Here is a 6,984-nt window from a genome sequence, read left to right on the forward strand (position 1 = left end):
TCTTTCTGGGTCTTCTCCCAAGCCCAGGGTCGCCTGAAACGTGGAAGGCAGAAGCCGCATTCTCCTTTTAGACCTGGTTCTTGGAATCTGGTTGCACATGGAGAGAGGATAAAGGGTCACCTTCTAGAAGGCAGGACATTCTCACCAAACCTGTGCTTCACTCGGCCCCAAAGTAATTCAGTAACTTCTCTGTTTAGTCCTCAAAGCTTGCCTCCAAAGTGCGTCATTTGTGTCAGGAAACCCACTTTCGATTTGGGGCGACATAAACCGGTTGCCCATAGTAACAAAACAAACATCACTGAATAGTCAGCTCTGCCCCTAACAGCGTCTCTGGTGAGGGCAGATGCTAAGCGGCATGCTCCCAAATAGACGGTTTTTACCTGAAATATCTGGATTACTCATGTAAACCAGTCGTTTCCTACATTTGGTGGTCATCACACTGCTCTGAAGATCTGATGAAAACTCTAGACTCCGCCTGCCCTTTACAAAGTATATATGTACTCATCAAATTTAGGTTATATCATTTCGGGGGTTCGTAGACTCCTGAAACCCATTTGTAGACCCCCAAGGTAAAAACCTGTCCTCGGTCAACACAGCAAGCACCCAGTACTCAAGAAGCACAGCTGCTGGCAGAGAGTGTGGTCCAGGGCGTGTGGTAGTGAACTGGAGTCAGAAGTTCTGATGAGGGGCTGGCTGGCGGAGCAGTGGTTAAGTTTGTGCGCTCCACTTCGGCGGCCCCAGGTTCACAGGTTCAGATCCAGGGAGCGGACCTAGCACCACTCATCAAGCCACACTGAGGTGGCATCACACATAAAATAGAGGAAGAGTGGCACAGATGTTAGCTCAGTGACAATCTTCCTCAAGCAAAAAGAGGAAAATTGGCAACGGATGATAGCTCAGGGCCAATTGTCCTCACACACAAAAAAAAGTTCTCATGAGTTGTCACAATTTAGTGAGGTGGGAGGGCGTCCTACTTGCAAGAAGGAGACCCACTCGACATGAAGCAGAACGTTTGATTCAAGGACAGTTGTGATCTGGCAGCTCTGATACAGTGTCATCAGTGGTGAGAAGGAAGGAGTGGGGATGAGGACGGGATGCAATGAAGATGTATGTTAGCTACATCACTTGATAATTTTTTAATGGTTTGAAGCCTAATGGTTTTTCAAAATGATACATGAAAAGGTCCCTTTGGCAAAAGAGTCTTGTGCTAAAACAGCCATGTCAAGTGCCTTCCAGTGAATGGAAGGTTGGGACAACCTTTGTGAGACAGGTGGCTATCTGCAGAATACAATCACGAGGGCACAAGGACCCCAAACGTTGTTGCTGTGGCTTAAGGTGTTTATTACAAAGTGCAAGTGTTCCTGGAAAGAGCAATACTTTGTCCTATCAGCCATTTACACTATAGACAGAATTTTTGTCTGCTCCTTCTCGGAAGGTCTTCTTTTGATTCCAAGGAGTTTAGAGAAGGCATAAAAACGCTCGAGATTGGAGGAGGGGGATGGGAGAGGACTTGGATGGGAGCTAGAGGCATTGAAACCAAACTGATCATGTTATGATTTCTCTCACTATTGATCCTGCTTTCAGTTGAGCTGAGTTGCAAATCGACTGAGTTGATTGAGCCGTTTGCCTCAAGATCAAATTCTGGCCAAAATATTAGCCCCTGTTCCTCCTCCAACTTCAGGATGTATCCTGAGGTAGAGATTTCATGTTACCAACCTATCTTTATGCTTCATATTGGGAGGTACTGCTGTTACTGCCATGCGTGTGTATATGTGTGTATGTCTGCGTGCAAATCTGTGGGCATGTGCTCTTACTGCAGTGTGTGTATATGTGTGCGTGTGTGCATGCAAATCTGTGGGTGTGTCTGCAAGGCTGGGTGTGTCCACAAGTCGAGGACAGGATCCTAATGCTTTCCACACTAGGTGCCTGTGAACCCTTTGGTTTCTAAGTTCAGACACGCTCTGTTCCTGTTTGCATCTCTCCTTTCAGAACCAGCTTCCCTCCCCTGCAGCATCTCTGGCACCTGCTCTACTGTCCCTTCTTTATTGATTCATCCATTCAACACAAATGTACTGAGCAGCCACCTGGGTCAGACACACCGCTAGGGACTGAGGATGGAGGAGTGGACAAGGAGGACCCATCCCTGGCTGCCGGGAGCCTACAGTCTAGTGGAGGAAACAGACACCAGAGAACTAACCATACTGACTAATGAATGACGACTGTGGTAAGTGCCTTGGAAGAGAAGCACAGAGAACTAGGGCTGTGCAACGGGAAGCCGAGGGAGAGGGAGCGGGTGCTGACCCTGAGGTGCCATCAGTGTCAGGGTTTGGGTGAGGTTGAACGGGCAGGACAGAGTGCGGAGGCTAAGTGGAGGGCCTGAGGAGGGCGTGTGGGAGAGGACACGTAGGAAGGGGGTGCTGAGGAACTGGGCACAAGGCGGGAGGACCCCAAAGAGTCAGGGGGAGGAAGGCTGGGGGGATGCAGGGGGGAGGGGGGGGATGGGGGGGGGGGGGGGCTGTTGAGGAGGGATAACAGCGGGGTGACCTGGAAGTGACTTGGAGGGAAGGGCAGTGCTGGGTGTGTGCCCCATCCCCAGAAGGGCCAGGCTGTCCTCCTGCGACTGCACAGTGAGTGTGTTGGCCTCAGCTGGGCAGGGATCCCTGGGTGGCTCTCATAGCATCTGAAATCATCTCAGGTATTGCTGGTCTGAGTGCCCCTGCTATAAAGCAAGGAGTGTCAGTGCGGACTCTGCAGCCAGAAAGCCAGAAATGTGCTCCCCTGTTGGGGAGATAAAAGAGCTCTCGGGAGCACCGGGGATGAAGAAGCTTGTTAAGGAATGAGAATAAGGCGGAGAAGACCAGAAAGGTAAGCTGTCGCACAGCAATCTGTCCCAGCAGGAAATACCGACTGTGAAGATACAGAGCTGCCTTCGGATTCTAGTCGTCTCCAGAACCACACAAACGACTGTGCACGAGAGATTCAATGGGCACAGGCAGCCTTTGACTGAGGCTGGACTCCTGCTTGTTACCCCGGCAACTGTGATGGTCCTTATTAAGACAACAGGGATGCTTCCAAGCACCAAGAGGGTAGGGAACTAGGTGGTGGTTGTTAGTGCTATGGAGTGGATTCTGACTCCTCACAATCCTGTGGACCACAGAGCTGAACCCTGCCTGGTGATTTTGCGCCATCCTCTCACCTCTGACGCTCTATCAGACAGTGCTCCACTGCTGTTCACATGGTTTTCATGGTCAATTATTTTGCAAGTGGGCAGCCAGGTCCTTCTTCCTAGTCTGTCTTAGTCTGGAAGCTCTGCTGAAACCTGTCCACCATGGGTGACCCTACTGGTATTTGAAATAACAGTGATATAGCTTTCAGCTTCATAGCAACACACAGCTGCCACAGTATGACAACTGGTGGGTGGTGTGGTTCCCTGTCTGGAAAACGAACCTGGCCCGCAGCAGTGAGAGTGCCAAATCTTACCTCATCTCTAAAGGTACGTGATTCTTGATCCATATGAGTTAATGGTCGTGGAAGGCACTGATCATCTTATCTGCCTGGTTAATAGCTCCTCTATTCCTGGAAACTGCCCCTCTGCCACCTCAATATGGCCCCCTTGGCAGCTGCACCCTTACCCCCATGGTCACGGTCAATGGGTCCAGGAATGGGCATCTGAGAGTTTGTATTTAGCACAGAAAATCAGGGCAGCCTCTCTCACGTTGTTGAAGCTGTGAAGAGGTGAATCCCCAGCATGGAGAAAACTAATCTTTAGGAAGACAGAAAAGGAAAGCGGACATGCAGGATGCAGTGGACTCTTTGTGTCCCCTCAAAATTCATACGTGGAAATCCAACCTGTAGATAATAGTGTTGGGAGGTGGGCCTTTGGGAGGTGATGGGGTCCTGAGGGTGGAGCACTCATGAATGGGATCAGTGCCCTTATAAAGGAGACTTCAGAGAGCTCCCTGGCCCCTTCCACCACAGGAGGACACAGGGAGAAGATGCTAATAGAAATAATCAACAACTAAGTTGAAGGGTACAAAATCAACTGACAAAAATCAGTTGCATTTCTACACACTAATAACTAACTAGCAGAAAGGGAATTCAAGAGCACAATCCCATTTACCACTGCAACAAAGAGAATAAGATATCTCGGAATAAATTTGACCAAAGAAGTGAAAGACCTATACTCTGAAAACTATAACACATTATTGAAAGATATTCAAGAAGCTATAAAGAAATGGAAAGATATTCCATGCTCATTGATTGGAAGAACAAACATAGTTCAAATGTCGATATTACCTAAAGCAATCTACAGATTCAATGCAATCCCAATCAGAATTCCAATGACACTTGTCATGGAAATAGAACAAAGAATCTGAAAACTTATATGGATCAACAAAAGACCCCAAAAGCCAAAGCAATCCTGAGAAAGAAACACAAAACTGGAGGCATCACAATCCCAGACTTTTAAATATACTCCAAAGCTATAGTAATCCAAACAGCATGGTACCGGCACAAAAACAGACAAAGAGATCAATGGAACAGAATCGAAAGAAATAAAACCACACATCTACACACAGTTAATCTTTGACAAAGGAGCCAAGAAGTTATGGTGAAAGGAGAATTTCTTCAATGAATGGTGTTGGGAAAACTGGACAGCCACATGCAAAAGAATGAAAGTAGACCGTTATCTTATGCCATACACAAAAATTGACTCAAAATGGATTAAAGACTTGAATGTAAGACCTGAAACCATAAAACTCCTAAAAGAAAATATAGATAGTACACTCTTTGACATCAGTCTTAGCAGCATATTTTGAAATACCGTGTCTCCCCAGGTAGGGAAACAAAAGAAAAAATTAACAAATGGGACTACGTCATATTAAAAAGTTTCTGCAAGGCAAAGGAACCCATGAACAAAATGAAAAGATAACCCACCAACTGGGAGAAAATATTTGCAAATCACATATCTGACAATATACGAAGAACTCATAAAACTCAACAACAAAAAACAAACAACCAGATCAAAAAATGGACAGAGGATATGAACAGACATGGAAACAGGCACATGAAAAGATGTTAACATCACTAATTATTAGGGAAATGCAAATCAAAACTACAATGAGATATCAGCTTACACCTGTGAGAACGGCTATAATTAACAAGACAAAAAATAACAAATGTTGGAGAGGATGCGGAGAAAAAAGCCCTCATACGCTGCTGGTGGGAATGCATACTGGTTCAGCCACTACAGAGATGTCTCAAAAAGTTAAACATAGAAATACCATACGATCCAGCTATGCCACTACTGGGTATTTATCCAAAGAACTGGAAATCAATGACCCACAGAGATTTGTGCACCCCTATGTTGACTGCAGCATTATTCACAATAGCCAAGATGTGGAAGCAACCCAAGTGCCCTTCTACAGATGAACAGATAAAGAAGATGTGGGAAATATAGACTATGGAATACTGCTCAGCAGTGAAAAAAAAAGACAAAATCGTCCCACTTGCAACAATATGGATGGACCTTGAGGGTATGATGTTAAGTGAAATAAGCCAGACAGAGAAAGACAAATAGCACATGATTTCACTTATATGTGGGAGATAAACCCATGGATAAAGAGAACAGATTAGTAGTTACCAGAGGGGAAGGGGCTTGGGGGTGGGCGAAAGGGGTAAAGGGACACATGTACGGTGACACATAAAAATTAGAGTACTGGGGGGAGCACGATGAATTCTATACAGAAACTGATACACAATAATGTACACCCGACATAACACAATGTTATAGAACATTACGATCTCAATACAATAATTTAAAAAAACCCCAGAAAATAAAAGAGACTTCAGAGAGCTCCCTTGCGCCTTCTACCATGTGAGACCACAGCCCTTTCTGCCACTGCACCGGTCCCCTCCTCCCTGACGTCTGTGAGCAGCCCCAGTGTTCTCAAAACACGTTCTCTTTGGCTTAAGCTGGTTCAGGTTGCGTATCTGTCACTTGGAATCAGTGCAACAGTGAAGAGAAACGACTACTGAAAACACTGGGTCCAGCCAGCACCCTTGCTTTCCCCAGCTGAGACACCAGGCAGCGCTCTCTGGACGACTCAGACTCAGGGTGGCTGATGGCACGCAGCGCGGGGGCTTCACACCACTGTGGACTTGGGAAGGCTTGAAGGAAATCCATGAAGACTCGGGTTTCATTTGGCACTTGTTTGTTTCTTTCTAATTATTCTGTTTATTCACAGAATTAGGGAGAACCTGAGCCAGCGTCCTGCTTGCAGCCTGGAGGGCGCGTGATGGCAAAGAGGGAAAGAGGAGAGCAGGAATTCAGGACTGGGTAGTTTCCATGAAATTCCATGACTGGACTTTTGTGGGAATTCACACTCTGAATTGAAAGCAGCTTCTCTGGCCTCTTGACCTCACCGTGCCTGAGGCAGCTGTAGGAAGGGGTGGAGGGCGAGTAAAGGAAGAGGAGACAGGAACCAGAGGCAGGAGTGATAATAACATAGGGCGCTTTTCCTTCAGAACGTGGCCTCTCTCTCTGCACTATTCACAGGCTGAAGCTGTCACCATGCTGACTCCTAGCTTCGTCCTTCCTCGTCCACCATCCTATGCAGTCCACCCCCACCGCTGCCCTGCCCACCCCTCCCCACCCTGCATCACTGCCCGAGTTCAGTTCTAAAACTCCATTCTCCCCTCGGTGTCCCCATGCTCACCCCCGACCTCATGAGTTCTCCACGAAGCAGCCAGAGTATCCGGTCCAGGTGACAAATGTGACAATGTCCCTCACCTGCTTAAAACCTCTTAGGGGCTCCCCTTAGCTCTTAGGATAAAGTACAAAACGTCTACACCATCCAGCGGCTGCCTCTCTCTCTTGCCTTCCCCTCCGCTCACTCTGCTCCAGCCACAATGACTTGGTTCAACTCCTGGAAGGGCCGTGCTCCCTCCTGGCTCAGGGCCTTTGCACCAACTGTTCTCTCTGCC

At 47.3% G+C, this 6,984-nt stretch overlaps 1 long non-coding RNA gene across 1 annotated transcript; it reads left to right on the plus strand.

The window, feature by feature from the left end:
• Nucleotides 1-1,583: 1,583 nt before the first annotated feature.
• LOC124232541 (uncharacterized) lies at nt 1,584-3,123 on the plus strand. Its single transcript, XR_006886881.1, has 3 exons — nt 1,584-1,694; nt 1,990-2,224; nt 2,696-3,123. It is a non-coding gene; the product is annotated as an uncharacterized LOC124232541 (long non-coding RNA).
• Nucleotides 3,124-6,984: the final 3,861 nt, after the last annotated feature.

The sequence above is a fragment of the Equus quagga genome, unplaced genomic scaffold (genome assembly GCF_021613505.1).
Source record: "Equus quagga isolate Etosha38 unplaced genomic scaffold, UCLA_HA_Equagga_1.0 HiC_scaffold_7271_RagTag, whole genome shotgun sequence".
Classification (NCBI taxonomy): Eukaryota; Metazoa; Chordata; class Mammalia; order Perissodactyla; family Equidae; genus Equus; species Equus quagga.